Raw genomic sequence first — 12,801 nt, 5'->3', positions numbered from 1 at the left:
TGATAGAACAATGTGTTGCTCTTCCCTTCCTCCATAAAATTAACCCGGAAAATGCATAGCACCACTAAAAGTAGTGGTGCCCTACCATAATAGTGCCGCTAAAAGTGGTGGTGCTCGGAAAATTGCCGGAATTTCACATTTTTCTCTTCTTGTCATGATATTCTACAAAACATGGAAATGAATTAGTCTAAATTAAATTAAGCACATAGAATAAGTAAATTCCATGTTTTAGGGCATTAGAATATATGAGAATTATGATCCAACAATGAGACTAGAAATTGCGCTTCTAGGCATATTGGTGAGGGTGGTGTTATCAGAGACCAGTTTCTGACCTGTTGAGATTATTACAAGCTATGCTAGCTGAGGAGTACGTGGAATAGAGCTATGTCAAAGCCTTCTATTTATACTTCTAGAAATGCATGTTAAAGCTCTTGCTTGGATAAAGTAAATGCATGTTGATGGTTCTAGGACTAGAAATTGTGATATTGGACCTGGAGGGATCAGATTAGTAAAGATTGTAGTGGTTGCTAGATTGCAGGATTTATATGATAAATATTGAAACTGGGGGAGTTTAATTTGCAAGCTCAAACTTGGGGTATGTTTCATGGTCTTCAATTGGCTTTAAGTTTACAAATGGGTAAAATTAGAATGGAGTGTGATTCTGCAGTTTTTTTGAACTTGTTACATTGTGTTGATATTGAGTTGCATCATTTGGCCACCATTCACTACTAGAATAACTCCACCACACAACGGTGAATTACAGTTGTGAAGTATGACATGACTGTTGTTTATGACGGTGTTGTCTGAATGAAACATTCATACAACATGTTAAATTCAGTCGGCAGAAGGCTCGACAGAACACTCGACAACTGCTCGGCATAATTATCAGCATAATTTCTCGGCATGTGGTTTTTAGACAAGAAATACAAATCACACATTTGTTGTGTATTCCTTATCAGACAACTAATTATTTTAAGTGACTTTTACAATTAGTTGTCTATACTGAAGTCATATAACAAATATTGTTTCTTATTTCCTCATGTGTTTTCCATTATGACAACTACTTATTTGCTTTACTGTATATGGGTTTACTTATACAACAAACTTATATCATTGGTCATTTGGTTGTATGTTTCTTACTCATGCAATAGAGACTTTGAATTCATTGAATGTGCTGTTGTGGGGGTTGTTATTGTGCTCATATTGCAAATAGTATATAAAAAAAAATCCAAAAGCTGTGATCAAATCATACCAAAAGATCTATGATTCCATATCATTCAAGTATTCATATATTCCATTTTTTTTAAAGTATTCATATATTGAAACATACAAATATACAACTCAAAATGTACACAAAACTCATAACTAAGGCTTGAAAGGTGCACAACTCATAACTAAGGTGATCTACTTGTAAAATGAAGCTTTCCCCTAACTATTGGAAGCGTATATAGAAGAAACCTCTCATTCTTTATAGCATTAGCTCCTTTAACACAAAAAATCTGTCAATCTTATAACCTACATAAATAGAAAATGTACTCTTTAATCACCATGCTAATGGCTATATATAGAAGAAACCTCTCATTATTTTTAGAGTTACTTACAATTGAACCAGTTGCAAAGCATTCCCCAGTTGCACTAACAAGAGTATTCCCAGCAAGATCTACTATGACAATTTCAGTGCTAAGAATCAACTATATTCATGTATTAATACTGATAGATCGTTAGTTAGAACGTCTATAGAATACCTTGAAAAACATCATCGTTAGTATAGAATAAGCAGGGATCGTTCAGCCTGGGGAATCAAAATGGCCTCAAAACTTATCATGTTATTAGGGGATTTGATTTGGATTCTAAAACTACTACTTAAAATAAATCCTAAATTACTTATATATAATTGATATACCACTCATCACATAACCAAAACACGAATTCTACTCAAGAAATATGTATGACACGCATAGAACAACCAATAGGCAATAAATAATTTTCGATTATTTCTAAGTCCATTTCAATTCCAATTCTAATTAGAGCCCGAAGCGGTTCATCTAATCGTCAAGACTTCTTAATTATTTAGAATCAACGAAGCGTTCAATCCTAAACATATGCTAAAAAGAGTTCAACATAACGAAGCCGTCGAAACGTACCAGTTAAACAACAAAGTAGCACATAAGAACATTAAGTCGAATTGGAGACATGTAAGCAAGTATGGCGTCACTCATCTTGATCAAGCATGCAAATTCCTAGAACTATCACAGCCCTATACAAGTACCAATAATTGAAACACGAAGCGCATACTCAATTAAAGAACACTTTGGTGAATGAAATCGCAAATTTAGGAGAACCATGGCCTTGGCTTCCTCAAGCATTAATTTAGATGTACAAGTTCATGGAATTAATCAAATAAAACCTAAAACCAATTCGGAAACCTACTGCCCCTATTCATCTAGCACGACATACATACATATTTCATGAGTTCATACAATCAAAACATAAACCAAATAAGTCTGAAAATATGTTCTTTATATATGAAACCGAAAATAACATCCAAATACTCATACAATGAATTCGAAAATTTTAGAAAACCAAAAGAAAGATTACAAGCCATGGATGAATCACACATTAGAAACTATTGTTAGTGTTGTCTACTTAGTGCTATTGTTAGTGTTATTGTTAGTGCTATCTTTTCTTAGTGCTTACTTAGTGCAACAGCTTCTTTTCTTAGTGCTATTGTTAGTGCTATTTTTTCTTAGCTAGTGTTTACTTAGTGTAGTTTCTTTTCTTAGTGATGTTTGCTTTGCTAGTCTATATATAGTTGTTTCCATTGTAGCTACAAACATAATTCAGTTGTAAAAACTAGTAGTTCCATACATCATCCATATTCAAACTATTTCCTTGTGTTACCTTCTTCATGGTATTAGAGCAGTGATCCTCATAGGACCTGCTTCTGTTTCTGATTTTCATTTCATCTTCATTATCATTTCATCATGGCCGGAGGGGATAAGCTTGTAGGAAACTCTTCATCTGATTCCAAAGATGTCATTGACTCTAACACATCATATCGTCTCACCTCCACCTTGCTCAATGAGTTCAATTACATTCAATGGGCCAATGCCATGACTTTGGCTATAGGAGGAAGGCAGAGGACAAATTACATTAACGAGGAAGCAAAGAAGCCCATTACTTCCGATGCTGAGTATGATGCTTGGCTTTCTCAAGATCAACTGGTCAGGTCATGGATCATCAACTCCATGGAACCAAGGCTGCAATCAATCTTTCAATACTCAGAAAGTGCTCTTGACATGTGGAATGCAATCAAGGGCATGTATGGAGATCTAAACAACAGTGCTAGAGTGTTCCAAATCAAGAGGGAGCTGGCTGATCTTCGACAAGGTAATCTGACCTTCACTGATCATCTTGGAAAATTAACTGCAAAATGGAATGAGCTCAAGATCTACATGCCCTTTACCACTGAGAGAGCTATACTTTTGAAGAGACAAGAGGAAGATAAAATATTTGAGCTTCTTGCTAGCCTTGGAGCTGAATATGAGGATATCAAGAGTCATCTTCTCATGTCACCAGAGCTGCCTACTCTTCTCAATGTGAGAAACACCATTCAAAGAGAAGAGACAAGAAGGAAGGTGATGACAAATGCTGAAGTTGTTGCTGTTGAAAGAAAGGAGAGGGCTTCTGATGCTAAAGCTTTTGCTAGCAACAACAGACCATATCGAGGCAGACGCCCAGATCTGAAATGCACACACTGTGAAAAGATTGGAAGGACTGAAGTAGGTCATGTGAAGGAAACTTGCTGGATTCTTCATCCTGACTTGAAGAACAAGTTTCATGAAAGCTCGAGGGGATAGTTTAGACCTGTCTATACTCCTAAGGCTAATCAAGCAAGTTGCAGCTCTTCTAACTCACAAGATCTCAATAACTTCACTGCAAATCCCATCAATCTCATCAATGAGTTTGCAGCTTTTATTCAACAGAGACAAGGCAACTGTGACAGTGAGGGGGCTATTGCCATGCTTGGCAAGTTTGCAAGCTATCTTGCTGATTCAAGTATTGCAGGAGAAGAGGAGATTCCAGGTATCATTTGTGCAATTTCCACTACCTTAAAAATGTGCAAGAATAATCACTTTTGGATTGTGGATTCTGGCGCATCAGATCATATGTCTAATGATGCATCCCATTTAGAAGATTTTCACACTTTCAAATCTCCTTCACATGTGTCAGTTGCAAATGGAAAGAAAGTTCCAATCTTAGGAAAGGGTAGACTTAAGCTTTTCTCTAATCATAAGTACTCATATGTCATGATTGTTCCCTCATTCCCATTCAAACTACTCTCAGTTGGAAAAATCACTCATGTTCTTGATTGTCATGTTTTTTTCTCAACTAATAGTGTTGTGTTTCAGGATTGTATTGCAAAACAGAAGATTGGTGAAAGGTTTTTCCTAAATGGCCTTTACTACATTTCAGCTTCTTCAAGTTTTCATCAAAGTCTTGCTGCAGATACAAGCCTCATTCCTCTTCCAAATCTGTGGCACATGAGATTAGCTCACCCTTCATCAAATGTCATGTCATTTCTGTTTCCTAATTCTTATAAAATCACTCATGAATGTGAGACTTGTCATAAGTCCAAATCTACCAGATTGCCTTTTCCTAGTTCTAGTTCAAAAACATCTCGAGCTTTTGAGTTAGTTCACACAGATGTTTGGGGACCTGCAAGGGTAGAGTCTTTTGATGGCTATCGATTTTATGTAACTTTTATCGTTGATTTTACAAGAACTACGTTTTTGTATCTCCTAAAATCAAAGAGTGAAGTGTTTCAATCTTTCCAAGACTTTCATAATCTGGTCAAAACTCATTTTTCTTCAAATATTTGCATATTAAGATCCGACAATGGGACTGAATACACATCCAAAGTCATGCAAAATTACTTAAGTTCACAAGGCATTCTCCATCAAACAAGTTGTGTAGGTACACCTCAACAAAATGGTCTTTCAGAAAGAAAAAATCGAGATTTGTTGGAGAAGACTAGAGCTCTTATGCTTCATGCTCATGTTCCTAAGAAATACTGGTCTCAAGCAATTCACATAGCTGCATATCTCATTAATCGACTTCCTAGTCGAGTTCTTAACTTCCAATCACCATTTGAGGTTCTCAAAGGAAGAAAAATAAACATTGATCATCTCAAAGTCTTTGGTTGTATGTGTTATGTTCACACTCATGCCAAGAATCAAGACAAGCTAGATCCAAGAGCCATCAAGTGTGTTTTTCTTGGCTACTCCTCATCACAGAAGGGATACAAGTGTTATGATTCTCAATCAAGGAAGTTGTTTGTCTCCAGAGATGTGAGATTTGATGAAACACAACCATTCTTTCATGCTAAAGATAATGATCTTCAGGGGGAGCTATTTGAATCTGCAGCTCCTCAGCCAGTTATACCTAGTGAGGTTCATGTCCCTCACACTGTCTCCAAATGATGATCACTACATTGATCAACCCTCTTCAGCTGTTCATGATGTTGATGAGGTCATCGAGGATGTTGTAGTTAATCAACCTGAAGATGTTGAACCTGATCCAGTTGCAGTCACTGAGCCTGATGTCGAGAACAATGTGGCAGATCCACCAGAAAGAAGGTATCCTAGTCGAACTAGGAAACCAAATGTGAGATTTGGTTTTGAAACTCCCACTTCTCTACATACTCTTGGTAATAATGCTACTCTAAACAATGTGTCAGCTCACCATTCAGTTTTTCTTAACAAGTTGTGTGACACCACTAAGCCTAGATCATTTGAAGAGGCCAATCAGTCACCAGTGTGGAAAAAGGCTATGCAAGATGAACTTCGAGCACTCCATGAAAATAATACTTGGAGCATTGTTCAATTGCCAAAAGGCCACAAGGTAGTTGGAGCCAGATGGATCTACAAAATCAAGTTTCATTCAGATGGCAGAATTGAGAGACACAAGGCAAGGTTAGTAGCTCGTGGTTTTACTCAAACGTTTGGAGTTGATTATAAGGAAACATTTGCACTAGTTGTTAAAATGAACACTGTTCGTGTATTGTTATATGTGGCTGTTAATTCTGGTTGGTCCTTGTTTCAAATGGATGTTAAGAATGCATTTTTGCATGGAGAATTAGAAGATGTGTATATGCGCCTGCCTCCAGGGCATCATCAAGCAAATGAAGCTGGGGTTGTGTGCAAATTGCATAAGGCTATATATGGTCTTAAACAATCCCCAAGAGCTTGGTATTCTAAGCTCAGCTCTGTGCTTCTTGAATGTGGTTTTAAAAGGAGCATGGCTGATTCATCTATGTTTGTCAGAACTGGTACTTTTGGAAGAGTCACTGTTCTCGTCTATGTCGATGATTTAATTATCACTGGTGAAAGTAATGAAAAAATTCAGTCTCTTAAAGGTACCTTGCATACCAAGTTTGCCATTAAAGATCTTGGTGCACTGAGGTACTTTTTAGGAATTGAAATGGATCAATCACCCTTTGGCTTGTTTCTCAATCAGAGGAAATATATTGTTAAGCTACTGGAAGAAGCTAACATGAAGGCTAGCAGTTCAACTTCTACCCCTCTTCCAAGCAAATTTGATATTGAAGCATCAGGTGATCCTCTCCCTCACATCTCAGAATATCAAAGATTGGTTGGTAAACTCATATACCTCACAATTACACGACCAGATATTTCATATGCTGTTAGCTTGGTGAGTCAGTTCATGCATGCTCCTACATCTACACAGATGCATTTGGTTAAACGAATTCTAAGGTATCTCAAGGGCACAGTGACTAAGGGAGTGTTTATGAAAAATAATGGTCATTTTGTCTTGGAAGGTTTTTCTAACTCTGATTGGGCAGGCAACACCCTTGATCGAAAGTCTACGACTGGTTTTTGCACATTTGTAGGTGCAAACTTAGTCACATGGAAGAGTAAAAAACAGTCAGTGGTGGCAAGATCAAGTGCAGAAGTTGAGTATAGGGCAATGGCCTCTACTGCATGTGAATTGATATGGCTGAAGGCTCTTCTTCAAGATCTTGGTGTCAAGTGCAAGAATCCTATCACTTTACACTGTGACAATCAAGCAGCAATGCACATAGCTGCGAACCCTGTCTTTCACGAATGTACCAAGCATATCGAAGTGGATTGTCATTTCATTCGAAATCAAGTCCAAAACAAAATTCGGACCACTTCATTTGTGTGTTCTTCTGATCAACTAGCCGATGTGTTCACCAAAGTGTTGCCTACTGCTCAGTTCCATCGTCTATTGTTCAAGCTTGGTTCGAAAGATTCTCTCGATCCAGCTTGAGGGGGAGTATTGTTAGTGCTGTCTACTTAGTGCTATTGTTAGTGTTATTGTTAGTGCTATCTTTTCTTAGTGCTTACTTAGTGCAGCAGCTTCTTTTCTTAGTGCTATTGTTAGTGCTATATTTTCTTAGCTAGTGCTTACTTAGTGTAGTTTCTTTTCTTAGTGTTGTTTGCTTTGCTAGTCTATATATAGTTGTTTCCATTGTAGCTACAAACATAATTCATTTGTAAAAACTAGCAGTTCAATACATCATTCATATTCAAACTATTTCCTTGTGTTACCTTCTTCAGAAACCTTCTAGGATTCGGCAAAGATGATTCCGATTATGGAAGAAGAGGAAGATGAGCACGGTTTGGTGGTGATGGATGAAGGTTGTGGCTTGAATTTTCTGGATGTATTTTGGCAGAGGCTCAGCCTAGCTTTGTGAGAGAATGGTGATGCTTTTTGTGAAGTGAAGCCTTGCTATTTATAGAAGCGAAAAGGGAGGAGAGGCTGCACGGCTTGTGGGCTGATCCATGTGAATGCACGGCTAGGATCTCTCTTTAATTGATGCATCGTGTGGCTCTCCTAGTTCCTTGGATTAATTCAGTTCTTATCTCCTCCTTTCTCTCAAGTATACACGGCATGACTCCTTATCCAAAACTGATTTGAATGGCACGGCAAGGACTCTTCTTCTTAGACTTATTTCTTCTTTGCATGCATAGCTAGGATTCCTTGAAATTCTCTAGAGTTTAACATGGCATAGAACTCCATCTTCTCCTTCGTTTTGGATTTAGGCCGTGAGTTATCTCCATGCGCCACACAGATTCCTTGATTTCCTCTAGCCATGAGTATCTTCTTCTTCAAGCTCCTTGCACACGGTATAAGAGTCCTTGTTTATCTCTTCCGTGCTTATCCCTTGTAGTCCCTCCATACACGGCTAAAACTCCAATTTTATCTCAAGAATTATCTCTTAAATCCAAACGTGAAAATAAGAAAAGAAAATCAATAGTAAGAGATAATGTATTTCGAAAATCATGTCTTAATCTAGACATTTATTGTCTTAAAAAGACATATGTAATAGATGAGCTCAACTAGATTAGGAAAGTTTCTAATTTCCAAAAAGGAAACTTACTAGAACAAGTAAGTTACTAGAACAAGAAAGTTCATTTAGGAAAGTTTCGTAATAAGAGTTTGAGTTCAAGTAGGATTCTCCTAAATGATACGTTTCCTAGTCTAACAAGGATTTCTAGTGCAAACAGGACTCTCAAGATATCGCCAATGCGACCAAAACGTAGAAAGATGAAGACTCCTAATTTAACTAGGTTTCCTAGTCCTATAAGGATTCCTACTCAAACTAGGACTCTAGACCAATTCTTCGTTTTTAACTCGTTTAAGCACAAAGACACAACAAAACCGTCCAAGACTCCTATTGTGACTCAATGACTCGATATTACAACAATAAGGGCTAAGCACAGTGCAAATGGAGGTAAAAACATATTAAGAACGTAGCACAAAGTGCTCCTATCAAATACATAATGATTGCATCTGATTAGTATCATTATAACTATCAAAATGAAATATGGAATAATGTAGTAAAATAGAGTCTGGAACAAGAATCAGTAATGCTGATCTTTAGAACTATCTCCAAAACACATACAACAGGAGCTGCAAAAACACATAAGAATTCTAAGTTACAATGTCATCGAATGTGATAAACTTACAAAATAAGGATGGCTTGCACTGATGTGTGATGTGCCAGTAAGAATTACATGTCACAATAAATTACTGCAGCTCTTTCCTAAGTTCGAACTGAATGGAACACTACTTACATTTAGGGAAGAGATAAGCCTCGCTGAATTCAGAATGTTCATATGGAGCTACATATGAGAACAATAACATAAACAACTGATAGAGCGTTTTGTTAAAACGTCCATAAAATACCCTGAAAAACATCATCGTTAATATAGAATAAGCAGGGATCGTTTAGTCCGGGGAATCAAAAGGGCCTTAACACTTATCATGTTATTGAGGGATTTGGTTTGGATTCTATAACTACTACTTAAAATAAATACTAAATTACTTATATACAATTGATCAACCATTCATCACATAACAAAAACACGAATTCTACTCAAGAAACATGTATAACACGTATAGAATAACATATAGGCAGCGAATTATTTCGATTCTTTCTAAGTCCATTTCAATTCCAATTCTAATTAGAGTCCGAAGCGGTTCATCTAATCGTTAAGACTTCTTAATTATTTAGAATCAACGAAGCGTTCAATCCTAAACATATGCCAAAAGGAGTTCAACATAATGAAGCGTTCTATTAAACAACAAAGTAGCACATACCATTAAGTCGAATTGGAGACATGTAAGCAAGCATGGCGTCACTCATCTTGATTAAGCATGCAAATTCCTAGAACTATCACAACCCTAAATAAGTATCAATAATTGAAACACGAAGCGCATATTCAATCAATGAACACTTTGGTGAATTAAATCGCACCCCTAGGAGAACCATGGCCTTGGCTTCCTCAAGCATTGATTTAGATGTACGAATTCAAGGAATTAATTGAAATAAAACCTAAATTAATTTCGAAAATCCTACTGCCCATAGATGCTACACACGGCATAAACACATATTTAAGAGTTCATACAATCAAAACATAAAACCAAAGAAGTCTGAATTTAAGTTCTTCATATATGAAACCGAAAATAACATCCAATGATTCATACAATGAATTCGAAATTTGCAGAAAACCAAAAGAAAATCTACAAGCCATGGATGAATCACACATTAGAAACCTTCTAGGATGAAGCAATGATGAATTCAAATTGGAAGAGGAAGATGAGCACGGTTTTGTGGTGATGGATGAAGGTTTTTTTGCTTGAATTTCCTGGATGTATTTGGGCAGCAATTTGGCTGGTTTGTGAAAGAATGGAGATGCCTTTTATGAAGGGAGGCCGTGCCTTATATAGAGGAAGGAGGAAGAGATGGGCTGCTAGGGTTTTTCATGGGCTGATCCTTTTTTTTTCTTTTTTTCCCTTCTTTTCTTCTTCTTTCCTTTTAATTACCGGATGAACCTTCCCTTCTTTGAGGCTGCATACTTCTTCCTTTTCATCCCATTCAGAAACTAAATTACTTCTTTCCTTTTTCTCCTTTTGTTTCATCACAAATGTTACAGAAATGTCGAATAATAAAAATCCTAACCCAACTAGGTTTCCTAGTTTCCTAGTTTGATAAGGAATACTACTCTATGTACTCTCGACAATTTCTGCATTTTACACTCATTTTAGCACCAAAAGCAACTAACGCCACCAAAGACTCCTAACTCGACTCAATGACTCAACACTACAATAATAAGGGCTAAGTAAAGTACAAATGGAGGTAAAAACATGTTAAGAACGTCGCACAAAGTGCTCCTATCAACAACAACAATAATATTATTAACTACAGTAAGTAACATCTACACAGAAAGTAAGGCAACCAGTAAACACACTATCCACATGAATAATGAAGCAACAATCTAATAAAAGTTCAATGTGTTAAAACTATAAGATGAACTTCAATGAAAGTTGTAACTAATAATGGAAGGAGAAATGTGCTCAAAGTGACTAAGTACAGAAACATGCACGTAAGTCCTAATCACTAATCATCCTCTAACAGATCCCCAAAGTTGGGACACCAATGTCTTCTCTTGAACATTAGGGAACACCTCAGTGACTTAAGTTATACATAGGATGAACTTCAATGAACTTATAACTATATGGTGTACTTAAAGGATCTATTAAACCTCTGTAAAAGCTATCGCCATTATCATAAAGAGGAAAGTGCCAACTTAGAGTAAGAAATTTCTCACATCTTCTATTTCCATTTACATATATTTCACTAGAGCATAGCATACATGAAAGCATAGTAGCATCACAATGAAATTAAACTTTGAATTTAAACTGCAATGCCACCTTGTTACCAAAAACTTGGTTGAATCAATGAACTAGCGGAGGCAGACTCCCAAAAAAGATCGCCAAGCCACGCCGTAGCTGAGCAAACCTAGAAAATGAAGGAATCAGTAAAAGCTTAATCGAATTGAAGAACTGTTAAGGCTTATGCAATACTAATCTCCACCCATATCTGTTAAGGCTTCAAGCCTTCAATTCTCTCTTCTCCAGCGCGATAGAGCAGGTTACCACCACCTTCACCTCTACGACGGCGAGATGAAGAAAGTCAGACCAATATGCCAGCCGAAATCGATCTGACAATGGCATAATCGTAGTTAATCATCATGTGAGTGAAGGAGTAGAAGAAAGAGCTTGAGCTCGGTGGGGTTCTGATAAGAGAGATGGTTGAATCGACTGGGGAGTGGTGGTGTGAGGAGATGGTGGCCGGAGTTGGGGTTCTCGGTGCCGAACAGATCGATGGTTTATAAAAGAAAGGAAGAAAAGGAGGTGAGCTCAAGGGAGAAGGAAGAAGGAAGAAGAATAGAAAAATAAAGAAGATGGGGGTGGCCGCGTGAGAAGAGGGAGAAGAATTAGAAATGTTATGGTGTCCATTGTAAAATTACATTATTGCCCTTACAAACACATATTCAAATTTTGATGCTTAAACTTTGGTTTCTAACAACTCTTACATACGATAACCATTTTACGCATGTCGCGTGTTTACGAACTCGTATCGACGAGCCCCACGATTTTTGTGAAGAAATTTTCTTCAAATAAGAAATGAAATAAAAAAATCAACCTTTGAGCCTTAAGAAAGCTCAATTTACCGTCTCAATCATCGCAAAATGAGTTCAAACCAAAATAACCCTCATCACTCAGGTAAAATTTAAATTACAAGCAGGTGATTTGGTTCGGGTCGTAACACTATTGTAATCACATACTTGACTGTAAGTTCTCTTTTGTAAAATTTTATCATTTGAATCACTACGTGTGTACTAATATGGTATAACTTTCTTACTACATTATATATGAACGTGTGTCATTCTAAATCAACTATATCGAGTAGACCATATTTTCAAAAATCGACCGTAGGATGTGATCATCATAGTTAAATATAGTTAAGATTCAAATTTCATTTATTTTCGACAACCATTAGATCTCGATTAATGCGGTCAACCCTTATATATAAACTACTTATTATAGATATCATTATACCTCCGTAAGGGTAGCCGTGTTACGCGAAAATAAATATCTGGAAAGTTTTACATGGGTGCGTAGAGCGTACTACCGTGTGAATGTAATGTTTTTTGATGAAATTTTCGGACACCTAAGATATTTTCTATAATGTTTTTTTTACTAAAATATAATTAATTTTCATTTGAAACTCTAAAACCTAGCCCCTTATTTTAAACACTAAACTCTAAACGCTAAACTAAAATCCTACAACTAAGAAACTATATTATGTTATAAGTGGTATTTCCTAGCTCATATCAAATCATAATCTTACAACAGGCAAAATGTATTAGTTGTATAAATAATTATTCCTACACATTAGCATCA

Source organism: Argentina anserina, chromosome 2, assembly GCF_933775445.1.
Source record: "Argentina anserina chromosome 2, drPotAnse1.1, whole genome shotgun sequence".
Classification (NCBI taxonomy): Eukaryota; Viridiplantae; Streptophyta; class Magnoliopsida; order Rosales; family Rosaceae; genus Argentina; species Argentina anserina.
This window is presented reverse-complemented; position numbering follows the sequence as displayed.